Source organism: Aquarana catesbeiana, linkage group LG02 (genome assembly GCF_042186555.1).
Source record: "Aquarana catesbeiana isolate 2022-GZ linkage group LG02, ASM4218655v1, whole genome shotgun sequence".
NCBI classification, from domain to species: domain Eukaryota; kingdom Metazoa; phylum Chordata; class Amphibia; order Anura; family Ranidae; genus Aquarana; species Aquarana catesbeiana.
The window spans coordinates 578,470,716-578,489,500 of record NC_133325.1 but is presented as its reverse complement, the minus strand read 5'-3'; the positions used below and the strand labels follow the sequence as shown (position 1 = coordinate 578,489,500).

General features: G+C 41.3%; 2 long non-coding RNA genes across 2 annotated transcripts; both read left to right on the top strand.

Moving 5' to 3' along the window:
• The first annotated feature begins 6,502 nt into the window (after positions 1-6,502).
• On the top strand, positions 6,503-7,839 carry LOC141128703 (uncharacterized). Its single transcript, XR_012241724.1, has 3 exons — positions 6,503-6,666; positions 7,515-7,630; positions 7,719-7,839. It is a non-coding gene; the product is annotated as an uncharacterized lncRNA (long non-coding RNA).
• LOC141128701 (uncharacterized) lies at positions 7,839-10,826 on the top strand. The gene is made up of 5 exons (XR_012241723.1): positions 7,839-7,913; positions 7,996-8,058; positions 8,593-8,704; positions 9,330-9,438; positions 9,591-10,826. It is a non-coding gene; the product is annotated as an uncharacterized lncRNA (long non-coding RNA).
• The last annotated feature ends 7,959 nt before the right edge of the window (positions 10,827-18,785 follow it).

Genomic DNA, 18,785 nt, shown 5'->3' with positions numbered 1-18,785 from the left:
AGGGTTCCCCTTAAATGCACTGTATTATATACTGTACACTGACTGCACTGTTTATATATTCTACACTGAATGCAGAGTATATATATATATATATATATATATATATATATATATATATATACTGCTGCACTGAATATATAGTCTGAATATATAGTCTTGACTACACTATATATATATATATATATATATATATATATATATATAGCCTCTAGCTAAATTCTCTCATTCATTACACTATATACATCTGCCGTGTATGCAGCCTTATATAGTGTGGGAAGTGGACTTAGCCCCCTGAGCCATGATTGGCTAAAGGCTCCCTACCTTTGGCCAATCATGGCTTTCACAGCAGCCAATCACCAGACATCAATGCACTGCGATCATTATGGGGGGTTCGGCGGTGCGCTGAGGAAACATGAGGGACTCTTATGGCACGAGAACAAGATCTTCATCCCTCAGGAAGTAAGAACTCAAGTCCTTGAGGCCTTTCATGATCGTCTGCTTGCAGGTCACTTTGGAGTCCGGAAAACATGTGAACTTATTCAAAAATCTTTGTGGTGGCCCAATTTACGACAAGATTGTAAGGACTATGTAAACTCATATGTAACGTGTCTTCGCAACAAAGGTAGTAATACCAAAGCCTGGGGCCTGCTGAGTCCTCTTCCCATTCCAGAACAGCCCTGGAGAATGCTGTCAATGGATTTTATTATGTACTTACCCCCCTCAGAGGGATTCACCACCATCCTGGTAGTTGCTGACAGATTGTCCAAGATGGCCCACTTTTTACCCATAATAAGCACTCCCTCAGCCCCAGATACGGCACATGATTTTATCAAAGAGATCGTGTGGTTGCATGGATTACCCAGCAGTATTGTTTCTGACAGAGAGGTGCAATTTACTTCCAGATTCTGGAAAGCTCTGTGCAAAGCCCTGAAAATTGAAGTTTGTCTGTCCTCTGCATACCACTCACAAAGTAATGGACAGACAGAAAGAACTAATCAAACCTTGGAGCAGTACCTGAGATATAGGGTTGAGCCGAACACCCCCCAGTTCGGTTCACACCAGAACCTGCGAACGGACCGAAAATTCTTTAACTCAAACTTTAGAACCCCATTGAAGTCTATGGGACTCGAACGTTCGAAATCCTGCCCCAGGGGACATGTATCAATGCAAAAAAAAGTTTTAAAAACGACCGTTTTTTCGGGAGCAGTGATTTTAATGATGCTTAAAGTAAAAAAAAAAAGTGAAATATTCCTTTAAATATCTACCTGGGGGGTGTCTATAGTATGCCTGTAAAGTGGCGCGTGTTTCCCGTGCTTAGAACAGTGCCTGCACTAAAATGACATTTTTAAAGGAATAAAAGTCATTTAAAACTGCTTGCGGCTTTAATGTAATGTTGGGTCCCGGTGTTCTGCCGAGAAAGTTCCGCTCGGCGGATAAGGACCCCCCTGGACTGCGCAGGCGCAGCGCTTGCACAGAATGAAAAACAAGGGATCCGCCGAAAATCCCAGAAGCTGAACAGGTTCAGTGAGGTGTTCACGGCGCTTGTGCCTGACGCTGCCGCACGCTCCTGATGCTCGTGCTACTCTGCAAGGGGCGGGTTTATTAGGTGTATGGTGGGCGGAAGCTACATAAGAAGCTGTTTGCGGGGTGTGTTTAATAAAATGAAGGGCGGGTTTTACAATGTTGATGGGCGGGTTTGCACGACCTATCTAATAAAAGAACAGAATGAATTTATCACAGTTTCAGTGCGAATTTGGATGATTTGTTGCAGATTCATTGCAGGACCCTCTTATTTGCACTATTTGGTAAGTACACTATTATAGAAATCGTATCCCCCTTCAGGGCTGTGTTAGTACAGGGCATGTATTATATGGATGAGAATGGCTACAGGGATACATATATCGGTGGGATGGATGGATGTATACAGCGATCATATATTGGTGGGATGGATGGATGTATACAGCGGTCATATATCGGTGGGATGGATGGATGTATACAGCGGTCATATATCGGTGGGATGGATGGATGTATACAGCGATCATATATTGGCGGGATGGATGGATGTATACAGCGGTCATATATTGGCGGGATGGATGGATGTATACAGCGGTCATATATCGGTGGGATGGATGGATGTATACAGCGGTCATATATCGGTGGGATGGATGGATGTATACAGCGGTCATATATCGGTGGGATGGATGGATGTATACAGAGGTCATATATTGGCGGGATGGATGTATACAGCGGTCATATATCGGTGGGATGGATGTATACAGCGGTCATATATCGGTGGGATGGATGGATGGATGTATACAGCGGTCATATATTGGTGGGATGGATGGATGTATACAGCATTCATATATCGGTGGGATGGATGGATGGATGTATACAGCGGTCATATATATTGGTGGGATGGATGGATGTATACAGCGGTCATATATCGGTGGGATGGATGGATGGATGTATACAGCGGTCATATATTGGTGGGATGGATGGATGTATACAGCATTCATATATCGGTGGGATGGATGGATGGATGTATACAGCGGTCATATATATTGGTGGGATGGATGGATGCATGTATACAGCGGTCATATATTGGCAGGATGGATGGATGTATACAGCGGTCATATATCGGTGGAATGGATGGATGGATGTATACAGCGGTCATATATTGGCGGGATGGATGTATACAGCGGTCATATATTGGTGGGATGGATGGATGGATGTATACAGCGGTCATATATTGGTGGGATGGATGGATGTATACAGCGGTCATATATCGGTGGGATGGATGGATGTATACAGCGGTCATATATTGGTGGGATGGATGGATGGATGGATGTATACAGCGGTCATATATTGGCGGGATGGATGGATGTATACAGCGGTCATATATTGGCGGGATGGATGGATGTATACAGCGGTCATATATTGGCGGGATGGATGGATGTATACAGCGGTCATATATTGGTGGGAGGGATGGATGTATACAGCGGTCATATATCGGTGGGATGGATGGATGTATACAGAGGTCATATATCGGTGGGATGGATGGATACAGCAGTCATATATCGGTGGGATGGATGGATGTATACAGCGGTCATATATCGGTAGGATGGATGGATGTATAATATACAGCGGTCATATATCAGTAGGATGGATGGATGTATACAGCGGTCATATATCGGTGGGATAGATGGATGTATACAGCGGTAATATATATTGGTGGGATGGATGGATGTATACAGCGGTCATATATCGGTGGGATGGATGTATACAGCGGTCATATATTGGTGGGATGGATGGATGTATACAGCGGTCATATATTGGCATGATGTGTGATGTTCACCATGTATATTGCCCAAACTGCCAGCCATGAGGGAGGGGGGCGGGGTAGACAATGGACATGATGTGTGATCACTGATGTTCACCATGTATATTGTCTAAAGTGTCAGCCATGAGGGAGGGGGGAGGGGGTAGACAATGGACATGATGTCTGATGCTCACCATGTATATTGCATCACACATCATGGCCATTGTCTCATCCCCTCCCCCCTCCCTCATGGCTGGCACTTTGGGCAATATACATGATGACCATCACACATATTGGCCATTGTGTCCCCCCCCCCAAAAAAAAATGGCTGGCTATTTGTGTAATATACATCATATACAGCCCACGTATAATATTCATGGATACATCTGACATGTTGATGGATACAACTTACAATGACGGATATGTTTTGAGGGGATGAGGGATTAATACAATGGCTGAGATGTCAGGTTCGAATAGAGACGTGTCTTGTCCAGGATGTTGCAAATTGGGCCCCCACACCTATAGGGGGGCCATATATGTACACTGATATGTGCTCTCATTACTATGATCTGTGTATACAACTAAAGATAATATATAATATAATAATAATAGATATAATCTATTTATACCCATTGAAATGTAAAAACAGAAAAAAATGTTCTGTATATCTTCTATGTTAACGGGTTCTGTTTTAATCAGTGTGGTGTGTTATTAATCTTCAAACTTCACATTTTTTATTTATTTTTTTTTATAGGCTTTGCATTTGGTTTCGGTCACTTGCATTGCAGACCCAATCTCTCAGACTCCTGACTAGTAAGTACTATTTAATACTGTACTGCTGTTTGAAACGTTGATGGTCCATTTAGCATCTAATATACCTTTTTATCTATGTATCGTCTTATTTTTCTTTTATTTCCTTCACAGGCTGTGCATTTGGTTTCGATCAGTTGCATTGCAATCCCGATCTCTCAGACTCCCCGACTAGTGAGTAATATTTGATTCCTTTCATGCTATGTGAAATGTTGATGGTCCATATAGCATTTAATAGACCTTTTTATCTATGCATCTTCCCTTTTTTTGTTTTATTCACAGGCTTTGCATTTGGTTTCGATCAGTTGCATTTCAGTCCCGATATATCTGACTCCACCGACTAGTGAGTAATATAAGAATGATTTTAATTGCCGAGGCGTGTATCATATTTTTTTTCCTGTATAAAGACCATTTTTATTAATGCTCATTTATTATAGGCTCAGTTTATTTACCAGCTGTTAAAGTGGTTGTAAACCCTTACAGACCAATTTGACCTACAGGTAAGCCTAGATAAAGGCTTACCTATAGGTGCAAGAAATATCTCCTAAACCTACACGGTTTAGGAGATATTTGCAAAAAGACAGGCACCGTACGCACTGAGCAAGCCGCTGCTAACGGCGATATGCCGTTAGTGGTGGCTCCCGTGCGCATGTGCGGGAGTGATGTCATTGCTGCTCTGGCCAATCACAGCGCCGGAGCCACAATACCCGGAAGGAAGATGGACGCTACTTAGCAGAGGGGACAGCGGTGACATCGCAGGCTCCTGTGTAGGTAAGTGACACATAATGGGCTACTATGCAATGCATAGTAGCTCGTTATGCTTAACCTTTGCAGGCAAACAAAGAGGAAGTAAACCCATCAGGGTTTTCTTCCTTCCTAAATGTTCAGTATATTTGCAATTTAGTGGCTGAAAAACACTTTGCAGTTGTTTTTTTATTATGATTTTACCAACATGTGCGTACACATTTTAATGCTTACCGTTATCTAATATTGCTCTGCTATATTTTTAGGCCTGGAGAACAAGTGGCAAGAGGTATATAACTACCTGGCTCAGGGTGCATACCCATCAGGGTCTTCTAAAAATGACCAACGCGCCCTTCGGAAGTACGCCTCCAATTTTTCGATAAATGGTGAGTGTTAGCAAGAAGAATGCATGACAACAAATTGTAGGATAGCCCTTTCATGAATGCATCTTTTAATCTCAATTTTTTTTATAGAAGGAAATCTCTTCTATGGCAAAAGAAGAGCCATTCAAAACAAAGATGAGGCAAAGAGCATATTTAATCAATTTCACACTTCCCCTATTGGTGGACATACTGACATGCGAAAAACACGATCTGCGGTGTGCTCCAGATTTTACTGGAATGCTATGACTGTACACATTGACAACTGGGTATGCAATCTATAACATTTTGTGTATTTACATATACACAAAAGCTGTACACCTTTTAACAATTTTTTCCTTCAAGGTACTCGAATGTGAGCAGTGTCAGAAGGTGGGAAAACCATTGAAAGGTAGCCAGCCACTGCAGTTTATTAAGGTAAATGTTAAAGCTGTGTTTTTATTTTTACAGAATAGATATGATGAGTGTCAAAATATATCATTCATACATTTAAAATGTATTCAATCCTATTAGGTGTCGAATGTGTGGGAACTCGTTGGCATCGACCTAACGGGACCTCTGCCAAAAACTGTGAATGGAAATATATATATCCTCATGGCAACAGATTATTTTTCTAAGTGGGTGGGGGCGTTCCCACTAAAAACTAAAACTGCTGCTGAAGTGGGACAACACCTTTGCTCTATGATATATAGACATGGATGTCCCAAAAGAATCCTGTCTGACCAAGGCAAAGAGTTTGTGAATCAAGTAGGTGGACTTTAAAAAATAGCATTGTAGTAGAAATGCTTTAAGAGTTATGTTGCTACCTTCATTTTTTTTTAAAACATTCTTCTTTTTACAGCTCAACATTGGGCTTTGTACACTTCTGAGAATAGAAAGGAGTGTGACAGCTGCGTATCATCCACAAAGGAATGGACTTGATGAGAAAACTAACGACAACATAAAGCGGCAAGTTTCATTTGTATTTGTGATCGTCCCTTCACTGTATATCTTTGTACCTGTGTTTGAATAAACTGTGATTTATTACACTACACCAATGTCTTGACAAGTGACTGACCGGGTGGACTAATTTTATCTGGAACATGCAAGTGGTTAAGCTTAGGACATACTTAGCCCCATACTCTCCTGAGTATGGGGCTCGTAGCATGACTGTTTTCTAGAGATCTGTAAATGTGTTGTTAAGTAAACTTGTTGTTTTTTATTAATATATATATAATAATATTTTTTTTTTTTTTTCACTCTAGAGCTCTAATGAAAGTGGTCAATGATAAGCAGGATGATTGGGATCTCTATTTGGAACCCAAGTTATTTTCTTTGCGTTCCAAAATGCAAACCACCACAAAATTTTCACCGTTTCAATTGATGTATGGAAGGGAGGCAGTTTTCCCCGCCGAAGTTCCTGTTGAAATGCCGGTTCGTTTATGTACAACTATGCTGCAAATCTGTGCTCACATACTCAAACATATGACTTTCAATGGAGTGGACATGATTTAAGGCTGCAGGGCTTTTCTATAAATTTAGAGGCTGTTCTCTTCCTAGAGTTAGGAAGTCAATACGGCTGTATGTGCCGTTGTGCACCTGCATTTCTATATGAGGTACAAGCAAACACAGTATCTGCATAAGATATAAATAAATATATAATTTCATGGTTTTGTTTCCCCAACATTTTGTCACTCTGTTTAACCTCCATGCAATATATGACTTTTTTATGGTGTGTGTGTGTATATATACATATATATATATATATATATATATATATATATATATATATATATATATATATAAAATATATATTGAATGTCAATCTTGAATTTTAAGCGCTCAATAGACGCTTCACGGAATGTTGTGCGCACCATAGAAGAGAGAGGTAGTTTAACATAGTTTGACCCCGTTGGTCATATGTTAGGCCATGCCCTGTTGGTGTGGCCTTAATAGTTTGTGGATAAAGTCGCCACTATTTGGCATTGTTTTACTGCACTTTTGCTAGTTTGACCCCGTTGGTCATATGTTTGGCCATGCCCTGTTGGTGTGGCCTTTATAGTTTGTGGTTAAAGTTTCCACTGTTTGGCATACTTTTACTGCATTCCTTTGCTACTTGAACCACGTTGGTCAATTTAGGCTTTGCCCTGTTGGTATTGCCTTTGCTATCATTTGGCCTTTCTGGCTTTTTCTAAAAATTTGCCAATCTTTGGCATTACTTTTTATCCAGTCCTTACAGGTTTTATAATCATGCTCCATTTTTTTTTCCATTGCCTCCCCAGTTAAAGTCTTATGGCAGAGAGAAGACGAGAACTCACAGAAAGTTGTTGTAGGGCCTTACCCGCTGTATGTCTACTCATTTAAAACACTGCGTGCAACACAGTGGCTGGGAGATGAGGTAAGAGACTACTTCACTACTGGTGAAAAGGTATTCAAGTCAAATGTGTTCTTATAGGGTTTTTTATTTTTTTATTTTAAAATGACAGGTAATTGACGCATACCTACATCACCTAATTAAAAACCAGCAGGCAAGTGTGAGTTCTGTGAACTATGTGTGATTGTGGTTTCTTTATTCTTCAGCATGATCATTTTAATGTCATATTACACAGGAATCTGTCCGTCAAATTAGTGCAGTTGTTGCCGGTGCGTTGTTTGATGGGAAAATAGAAAAACTTGGAAAGGTGGGTTCTTTATCGTGGTTAAAGCTATATGTAAGAAATGTATCACATTGAATACTAACTTCATTTTAACCATTTTGTGCAGAATATTCATCCCGAGAACATTTGGGTGTGTCCCGTAAATGTTGGACAACACTGGATTTTAGTGGTATTTATTCTAAGTTTATCTTTCTTTACTCATGTTATTGGACTTCTGTCATGTATATCGGTTTGCCACCTTATCTTTAGAGCAAAATCAGAATAACTATGCAAAAGTCATAAAATGTATAAATCTTAATTAATACCTAACTTGTGTAACCTCTTCATCATAACAATGGACACAATTCTAAACCAAAAAATGTCTTGGTCAATCCATGACAGGTTTCAACCAAATGTGTATATAGATATTGATCTTTAACACAATAACCTTGCAGAGTTTATCTGTTCTATAGAGGCCAAATTGTGAATGTGAATTGTGTTTACCAAAAAATGTTACTTTTTTTTAGATTTTCTGCATTAAAGAGCAGGTCATGTTTATTATGGACCCTATGGGAGCTGAAATTACATATGCTTCCAAATTGCACAATAACTGGGGTTAAGTGTGCCTTGTGAAAAAGTAGTTGAATTAAACAATTCAAAAAAATTATGTGCACAATTTTATTTATTTTTTTGTTTTTTTATATATATTTTTTTATTATTCTAGTTTGTTCCTGCGTATGGTCACGCGCAAAGATCAGGGTGTCCAATGGAAAATATATGTTCTAAACCACAACAAACAACAGGACACCAGTAGTTGTGGAGTTATTATTTTGATGGTAATTGTTTTCACACATTATTTATTTTAGTCATGAATTAAATGTTCAAGTGTTAACCCCAAAAAATAATACATATCTCGATCCTCCAAAGCAGATTACACTTCACAGTGCGCGTGCTTTTATCTGCTCCCCTCAAAACTTTAAAAAGGTCCCTGATTCTGTTAGGGACCTTTTTGATGTATGCCATCTCTGCTCTGAACACAAAGTAAGGGCTGCTCTATTAGAGGCTGTCATAGCACACTAAGTAAGTGGATTTAAGGTATCGTTCTAGATACCGAATCTGAGCTGTGTTCAGTCTAGTCACATGACTTCCGGCCGCTTTACACCTACGAGACCGATTCTGTGGAGGAGCTGAGCAGACACATGAGCTCCCCGTCTGACGGCAGAGGTCTCGAGATCACGGCTCCTCCACCATAAGACTTCAATCTGAGATAAAAAGTAGCCGTGAGTAATGTGACCAACCTGAAGACAGCATAAATTTACTTTTTAATACTTTTTAGAACTATCAATTTTTCTAAATATTTAATATATATATATATATATATATATATATATATATTTTTTTTTTTTCGTATGATATGTGTTATAAAAAATACCTTTTTTATAAACTTTTAATGTTTTACAGTTTGCAAAGGAGTATCTACAAAGTAGAACTATAAACAATGTGAAGACTTTGCCAGAAGCAATATTGGATGCACGACTCCAAATAGCATGCACCCTACTGGAGTATAAAGGTCAGTCATATCTCCAACTCCATGAAAACTTTGCAAAATAATCAACAAAGATTCAATCACATTGTGTAAAATGTATTTATTTTGAAATAATGTTTGCTTGACATTTTAACATATTCTGAAACCTGTTTACAAAATTTACACATTTATTTTAGATCATCATGACTGAACAGGAGCAGGAATAGGAGTGGGATAACTTTGAGCAAGGAACCAAGGAAACATGAAATGTGAAATCCTAAGTTGAGTAACTGTTTAGTATAATTAATGCATACATATTGTACATGATATTTGTAGGCATATTTTTGGAAGCTATGAGTTGGGTTGTATGTGCAGTTTTTCCTGTTTTGTAAAGTATTGGTACAAGTCAAAATCTCAACTGAAGCAGACAGGTTTTCTGTGGTGTTTTGTTCCTTGTGCTGGGGGAAGATGCTGCGTACACTGTTTAGGAAGAGTATTGCCGCGTACACACGGGCGGACTTTTCGACCGGACTGGTCCGACAGACTTTCCAGCGGACTTTTGACAGACTTGCGACTGACTTTTTAACGAACGGACTTGCCTACACACATTCACAGCAAAGTCCGACGGATTCATACGTGATGACGTACAACGGACTAAAATAAGGAAGTTGATAGCCAGTAGCCAATAGCTGCTCTAGTGTTGGTTTTTGTCTGTCGGACTAGCATACACACAAGCGGATTTCTGGGTCCGGCGGAGTTACGATGTAAAGATTTGAAGCATGTTCCAAATCAAAAGTCCGTCAGATTTGTGACTGGAAAAGTCCGCTGAAGGCCCGGTGAAGCCCACACACGATCGGATTGTCTGCCGGATTTGGTCCGTCGGACCTCTCCGGTCAAAGTCCCACTGTATGTACACTGCATAAGGCTACAAAGGTTTCTGGTGTCCAGGAGGACTAGAAGGCGTTGCACCCTTCCTATCTTGGCCAGAACTAGTTAGTGGATGTCTGTTGTAAAGGAGCTGGCTGGATATGCTTCTCCCTTGAACAGAGTTTGAGATGCAGTCTCTGATCTTTACTTGGATATTAGTCTCCTTTTTTGTGTTCAGTAAGGGAGAGATGCAGGCAGTTGCTGTGTTTGGCTTGCACTTCCTGCATGCTCTACATATTGAATCTGAAGAGAGGGAAAAGGCAGATTCAGAGATTTACCAAAGGAGTAGCTTGGTGATGATATTTGTAGGTATATTTGAGGAATCTATGAGTTGGGTTGTCAGTGGCTTAGAAGTCTGTTCAAACCCCAAACAAAAATAAGTATAAATATGCCCTAACAAAAGGCAAAGGGCCGAAGCCTATAAGCATAAGTAGAACATGTGCCACTGTTAGAAAAAAGGGAATACTAAATAGTAACCCAAAAAATAAATCGGACTTTGTAGGCATGGAAACAAAGGAGAAGGTAAAACAACTATTGAATCCAAAAATATTTACTGAAAAAAAACATACAATAATTCATGAAAAGTGTTCAAAAAAGATACAAACGTGAATCAAATGATACAATTTGTACATTGAGCCCTTATGTGTCATGCGTCAGACGCATGACACATAAGGGCTCAATGTACAAATAGTATCATTTGATTCATGTTTTTATATTTTTTTGAACACTTTTCATGAATTATTTATTTATTTATATTTTTAAAAATATTTTTGGATGCAACAATAGTTGTTTTACCTTCTCCGTTTTTTACATGCCAACAAAGTCAAATTTTTTTTTTTGTTCACTATTTAGTATCCCCTTTTTTCTCATGTTTACGGATGTGGCGACCTGAGTGCTTCTTCTTTCCTTATTATTCTATGTGCCACTGTTAATTCCCACAATCAGGAATCTGAGGATTTGATCAACTCAAATGGCTGAGTTGAGTCAGATACAAGGAATGCCCTCTCCCTATGATCTCCAGGAGATGCGTGTATTTATTTAGTTAAGGTGGGGCTCACTAGAGAGGAAATGGATGGCAATCCTATACCAGCATTGCAAGTGGTTAGGAATGGTAGATTCACTCACAGAAAATTTTTCTGCTGTCCTTAAATGGTGCACTTTGCTAAAATGTACCATACTGAGAACACTTGCATGTCTCTACACAAGCCTGCTATTGAGCAGAACAGTTAGTCTATGCCTTTTTCGTGAAAGTGTTTCAAGGCAACAGTGGGCACCCTACAATAGTTTAGCATTAACCAATGAGCAGATAGAGAAATGTGAGCTATTTTTTTGGCACAATTGTAAGGAACATATAATCTGCTTTGTCTCTTACTCTTTTCAGGTACTGAGCATCGCGAGGTGGAACATGCAGAGCAGATGACCATGGAAGATGCGAGGAGGCAGACAAGAAGAGAGCCAGAAGAAGATGCGGCTGATTTCCGGATTGTGCCCGAATTGTAGTGGACTTTCATCTGAGTGTTTCCTTATGACCAATGGGACTTTCTTTCCACAAACTGCCAAAGACATAGTTAACCCTTCTCAAAAATAATGTGGCAGCCTTCCAGGGACAACAAAACCAAAGTCTGACCGCCTAGAAGATACAGGGGTCGAAAGGGAATTTTTTCCTCCCATTTACAATACGGGGGGTTTATTTCGCCCTTTCCTGGATGCGTTGGAAATTCTTTGTGCTTTTATAATAATTATTTTTTTCCCTTTAACTAGTTTGTATAATAAAAGAGAAATGTATTTCTAATTACTGATTGAGTATGGTTATTAGGGGGGTTTTGGCTATAATGACTTTCAATATTTATTATATCTTATAATAGCGGTTTGTGTAGGAGATACCCAGCTGGGGTATTGGAATACTTGACTAGAAAACAAAACGTATTCATAACAATGTTTGTAAAATAACAAATTCTGAAAAACTGATTAAAAGTGCAAAAGGGGGTGTTTGATTGCGGTGTAGCTCTACATGGAAGGCAATAAATTTCCATGTTTTATTGACAAAGCTTTGTCTCTCAGTGTGACAGATGAAATGACACAGTGGGTGATAGAAAGCCTCATACACACAGTTCAATTGTTGGCAGGGGATTGTCTGTTGACAGACTGTCTGTCAACAGACATTCCCCTGCCAACAAACAAAATGTGTCCTAAAATATTAACGTTGGTACGTAACTTTTGACAATTGTCCAATTTTTGGACAAAAAATGTTGGACGATAGGCTAGTAAATGTTGGTAATCTCGGGGGCGTGGCCAGCCGGGATAGCAGATGGACGCCTGATTCCACAGCTCTAAAGCCAGGGGACAAAATCCAACGCCATCGGCTGCCAGCGACAATCCATCCACACCCATCCTTGCTCCTCACACTCAGGGGACAAAGAGGATGTCTTCCAGGAAGGGATTAACAGACCACAAGCCACAAAAACTTACCGAATTCGCCTACAAGCCGGTGGGCTGGAAAAATCAAGATGGCGCCGGCCAGGCCGCGTCGTCCACAGCGTACACGGACCTCCCGGATGATCTGACAGTTGATCCTCCAGACACAGGTACTGTGGACAACCTCTCCCATGCCCCAGAAGGTGACCCTCTCCTTGGCAGCCCAGCGAAAGCAAAGATGCGGCTGGACGCGATGCCACAGCGGTCGCGGTACCCGCAAATTGAGGCCCAGGCTCCTATCCCCTACTCACTGGACCAGGCCCTACACTCATCCATGTCCTCCTTCCCCACCTCAGGCCAGCCAGTCATGGATACAACACTTAAGGATATGCTCATATCCCTGCAGACCTCCCTCATGACAGATCTATCATCCCTCTTTCACAAGATCACCACTGACATCCACACACTGGATGATAGAGTGACAAACGCTGAGAGAGGAATACATGCCTGCACCTCCACAGTGAATGACACCATTGAAGCTTATGAAGCTGTTAGAGAAGGACAGACATGGATGCACGCCAAGCTGGCCGATTTAGAAGACAGATCTCGCAGGAATAATGTTAAACTGAGGGGGGTACCTGAGTCCATATCACGCGCAGACCTGCCTCACTATGCAAAAGAACTGATGCACTTAGTTCTCCCTGAGGCTTCACCGCGAGACGTCATTGTGGATAGGATTCAGAGAATCGCTAAACCATCTCATCCTGCTGCCTCGATCCCCAGAGATGTCCTGATGAGAGTTCACTTCTATCACATCAAAGAAAAACTGCTCATGGGACTCAGGGCTAAATCGCCATTACCATCTCCCTATACAGGGATCCAACTCTTCCCTGATTTCTCAAAATACACCCTCCAAATGAGGCGCCAACTAAATCCGATCACCAAAGGCCTGCAAAAGCACAAGCTGCAATACAAATGGCGATACCCGGCACCATTCTCATCATACGCAAAGGTCAAACCCGCGCGATAGGGGAACTAGAAAAAGGCCTGAAACTGCTTCACGCCTGGGGTATAAACCCAGAACCGCCTAACCCTGCTCTACATGACAGAGGTCCATCCTCACCCCGCAGACAACTAGATCAAAACCTTAAATGAAAGTCACCACCTTCCAGAATTCATGAAGCCGATAACAGCTACTATAGCTCCCCTGTGCTATGGCTAACTGCTATTCTTGTCTTCTGCTACCCGTGATAATAACTCTTTGTACCCCCAATACAGAGGTTTTTAAGGTGCTCAGCACCCCCTCTAATTTGTTCTCTTTTTTCTCTTTTTAGTTTTTATTTTTCTCAATTTTTTTTTGTAAGGATATAAACACCACCTACTGTTACGCAAGTTAAATCAACGGTTCACATCGCAGAACCTTTTCAGAGTTTTCACAGTTCTTTAAATATATCCTTGGTCTCTGTTTGACTGTACTTGTCTTGCTACCTAACGTATTGCTCTAGTTGCAGTCTCCTAGTCCATCCTCGCCTCAGCTCCCTGGCCAGCCAAGAACCTACGGACACTGATCCTCCACTCAGAACTCATCTGACCTAAGCCTCGGATCTCCATAACCCATCCTCCCCACCCCATCGCCTGAAACAGTCATCTCCACACAGTAACGTCTAACCGTAAGTGTTGTACACTACACCCACCAACCCCACACTCACAAGATGACGTTCAACATTCTTTCACTAAACGCCAATGGGCTTAATCATCCCGCCAAACGACACTCACTATGGAAAACCGTCATGGCTCTCCAAGGTGACATCCTATGCATTAGGAAAGCCACCTACTAGCCCCCAATACTCTACTATGTAAGAACCGTCACTTTCCATATGTATTCCACACAACACACTCTACTAAGACTAGAGGAGTCACGATCGCAATCAAGGATACCATAGACTTTCAACTACTAGAAGTAGTCCCGGACCCTGAAGGTCGTTTCATTATTCTAATCTGCACCATCAATAGAGCAACTTACTCTATAATCAATGTATATGCCCCGAACTCACACCAAATGAAGTTCTTACACAGACTTATCCGCACAATCAAACCCATACAAAAAGGCCACAAAATTCTATGTGGTGACTTCAATCTGGTCCCAGATATATCTATGGACTCCACCTCTTCAGCTAAGAGATGCGACTCACCTCTGAAGTCGTTCATAAACTCCCACGAACTGTATGATGTCTGGCGATGCCATCATGGCGCCGAACGCGACTTCACTTTTTTTTCTTCTAGACACCGCTCTTACTCCAGAATCGACCTGTTTCTAACTGATAAGCATATTTTACAAAAAATATCTAAGTCTGTGATCCACACCGCGACATGGTCGGACCACGCCCCCACCTCAATTACAATCCAAGATCACAACCTTCAGCGGAATACATTTCTCTGGAGACTAAACAACTCCATCATTCAACATACTAAATACACCCCAGAAATTTCAGAACACATCTCAGAATTTTTCTCATTGAATAAAGGCTCGGTACCTGACCCTGCCGTGGTGTGGAGCGCACATAAAGCGTATATGAGGGGAATGCTCATTAAATTGAGCTCTCACCATAAGCGACAGAGGACGCAGCGTGTAGATGCATTAACAGCTCAAATAGCGGACCTAGAAACGAAACACAAATCTAACCCTCAGAACCCACAGACAAACCATCTATTATCCCTCAGACAGGAACTGAAAACCCTTCTCCTCCACTTGTATGAATTCCTCCAAAGGAAATTCAAAGCATCTTCGTATTCCACCTCTAACAAAGCAGGAAAGACATTAGCCCAAGGCCTCAAGGGTAGACGCAATAAAACCAGAATAACTCAACTTAATCACCCTCACACTAACACCCCACTGAGTAACCCCCAAGACCCCCAGCCTAGAGAGGAATACATGGAGACAGGATTTACACTATGTGGAGGTTTTTTTCTTTTTCTTGCTTATTTGCACATATGACGGACCTCTGAGGAAACGGTCACTCGGCGATCGAAACCGTACCCTGGGGACCCCGGACTCCAAGTTGGTTCTTCAGTTGAGGACGGCTGACAAGATGTCCCACAAGTCTTCCCACAAACCTTTACCTCACACCGTCTGACGGTATAAGCTCGTTTGACTCACCGCCACGGCCTGTGAGTCCACCTGATCTGGTAAGGGCATCCTTTTGCTTTTTCTTTCTCCTGGTTGGAATCATCCACATGAGTCAAGATTCAGCGTATTGATCAGGACCCCTCTTAATAACCTTTAACTACCTCTTAAGAAGACGGCTTACACCCTGTTGTTTGTGGGACTGAATGGGACTACCCCATCCTGTCATTTAAGAGACTTTTGAGTTTCCATTTATGTTTATCCTCCCTTAGGGATTTCGATGTCCTCCCTCCTGGCTCCCATTTCTATTGAATATTAATTTCGTTAAACAACATACTCAGCTTATCGAGATACCTTGCATTGATATTTACTTGCTTTGTTTTTCCCCTGGAATAAGGTCTCATATGCATGACTGTCTCCTAACCATCCTATAGGTTATCACTGAGTATCCTACTCCTTTACACATATAAGTTCTCACTTTTATTATTTTTTTGTATGCTTTACAAACTAACTACTTTTCACTTCACAAATCTACACTGAAAGTGTTTTCACTCCTTCTCAAAAACTATTTTTACCTGTTTAGTAACAGGAGTTTCACCATTCACTAGCGCCACACTTTTCTATCTTTAATTTACATTTGCAACGGTCATATTGCTGTGTCGGCTGCTTTATCCCCATTTAGGAGTTGGCGCAATTTCTACACCTTTCTTTTAAACCCCCAAGACATTGCTGATGCCTTCAGCGTCTACTATGAAGATCTATACAACTTGAAACAAGACCCTCTTACCCCCCAACCCACACAAGACGACATTGACCATTTTCTCGGCAAGATAAACTTACCCAAACTGTCTACTGACCAACTGACTACCCTGAACGCACCATTCACTGAACAGGAAATCAAAGCTACTATTGACTCGTTAACTAGTGGTAAAGCACCAGGCCCTGACGGGATAACAGGGAAATACTACAAACAATTTTCCCCTCAACTAGTTCCCCATCTCACCGAGCTCTTTAATCACGCTGCCTCCTCTGCTAGCTTCTCGAAAGAATACTTAAAAGTGTTAGTAATTACAATCCCAAAACCAGGGAAACAGTCAGATACCCCCAAAATTTTCACCCGATCTTTTTACCTAGACTTAAAAATATACTCCAAAATCATAGCCACCAGACTACTTGAAATCATGCCCACTATCATACATCAAGACCAAACTGGTTTCACCAAAGGCAGACAATCCTCAGATGCCACCAGAAGAATGGTTGATCTAATACATCATGCTGAATCCACCGGAGCGCCTTCTTTGCTTCTTTCCCTAGATGCAGAGAAGGCGTTCGATAGAGTCCACTGGTCCTACCTAGAAGCGGTCCTCCAAAAATTTGGATTCCAGGGGCAAATCCTAAAAGCCATCCTGGCATTATACTCCAACCCTGAGGCCCAGGTGTTCACAGAGGGCATGCTCTCACGTCCATTCCCCATCACGAACGGCACCCGCCAGGGATGCCCCCTCTCCCCTTTAATATTTAATATGCTTATGGAACCCCTGGCGGAACACGTGCGTTCCCATCCTAACATCTCGGGTCTAAAAATTGGCCTCTCCCACCACAAAATCAGTCTATTCGCTGATGATGTAATTCTCATTCTTACAGATCCGACTGTTTCCCTGGCAGCAGTACAAAAACTGCTTAAATGGTTTAGCTCAGTCTCATATTACAAAGCTAATGTGACCAAATCCTTCATACTAGACATAAACATAAACGCCACCATGAAAAACCTCCTACAAGTATAATACCCATTTAAATGGGCAGATACTGACATATCCTACTTGGGCATTCAACTCCCGAGAGAAACTAAGAAAATATACTCATGTAACTACCTATCACTCCTCCAGCAAATTCAATTAACCTCACAAAAAATAGCAAAACATGAACTCTCATGGTCAGGCAGGCTTGCAGCCTTTAAGATGATATGCCTCCCCCAAATACTATACTATTTCAGGACCCTACCTATACTTCTGCCAGTTAGTTTCTTCAAATCTCTCCAAACTATATTCAACAAATTCCTCTGGAATGGAAAAAAACCGAGGAGTGCCCATCACAACCTAGTAAAACACAAACTAGTCGGTGGAACAGGCTCTATAGACTTCGAGGACTATTATTTAGCAACAATCCTAGCCCAACTACCCTCCTGGTGTCAAGCACACCCAAACACGCTTTGGGGACAAATTAAGAATTCCTCACTAACGCAACCCAATTTGAAAACTTGGCTACTTAGTACTCCGCTGGGCACCATAATACCAACATCATTATCCCCGACCATGAAAGCATCGGCACACGCTTGGAAAAAATCATTAGCCTTACTGACATCCACACCCACCACATCTCCATACTACATTCCCTTGGAATCCCTAATACATATAGTACCCGAACTCTCATTATCACCATGGATCACCAAAGGCATACGTTTCCTACAAGATCTAATGCATAACAACCTCATTAAAACATTCTCACAACTCCAATCTGAATTCATCCTAAATACATCTGTCCACTTCACTTACATCCGCATACACCACTACCTGAATACTATTCCCCTCCCCCCCTACAATATTCACCCCAAGACCTGGGATTACCTCACCAACCCAGCCACTAAAACTAGAGGTATCTCTTATTTCTATAACATTCTCCAAAACAAACGCACCTTTTCCAAACTAAAATCACACCAAAGTTGGGAAAATGACCTTGCCCATACTTATACGGACAATCAATGGCAACTTGCCCTCAAAGCTACCTACATGGCCACTAAATGCGAGGCCCTATGGGAACTCACACAGAAAATCTCATTACGCTGGTATTTCACCCCAGCCAGAATAAAATCCTTCAATCTAAGAATCCTCAACAACTGCTGGAGTTGTCACTCATCTCCTAGTGACAT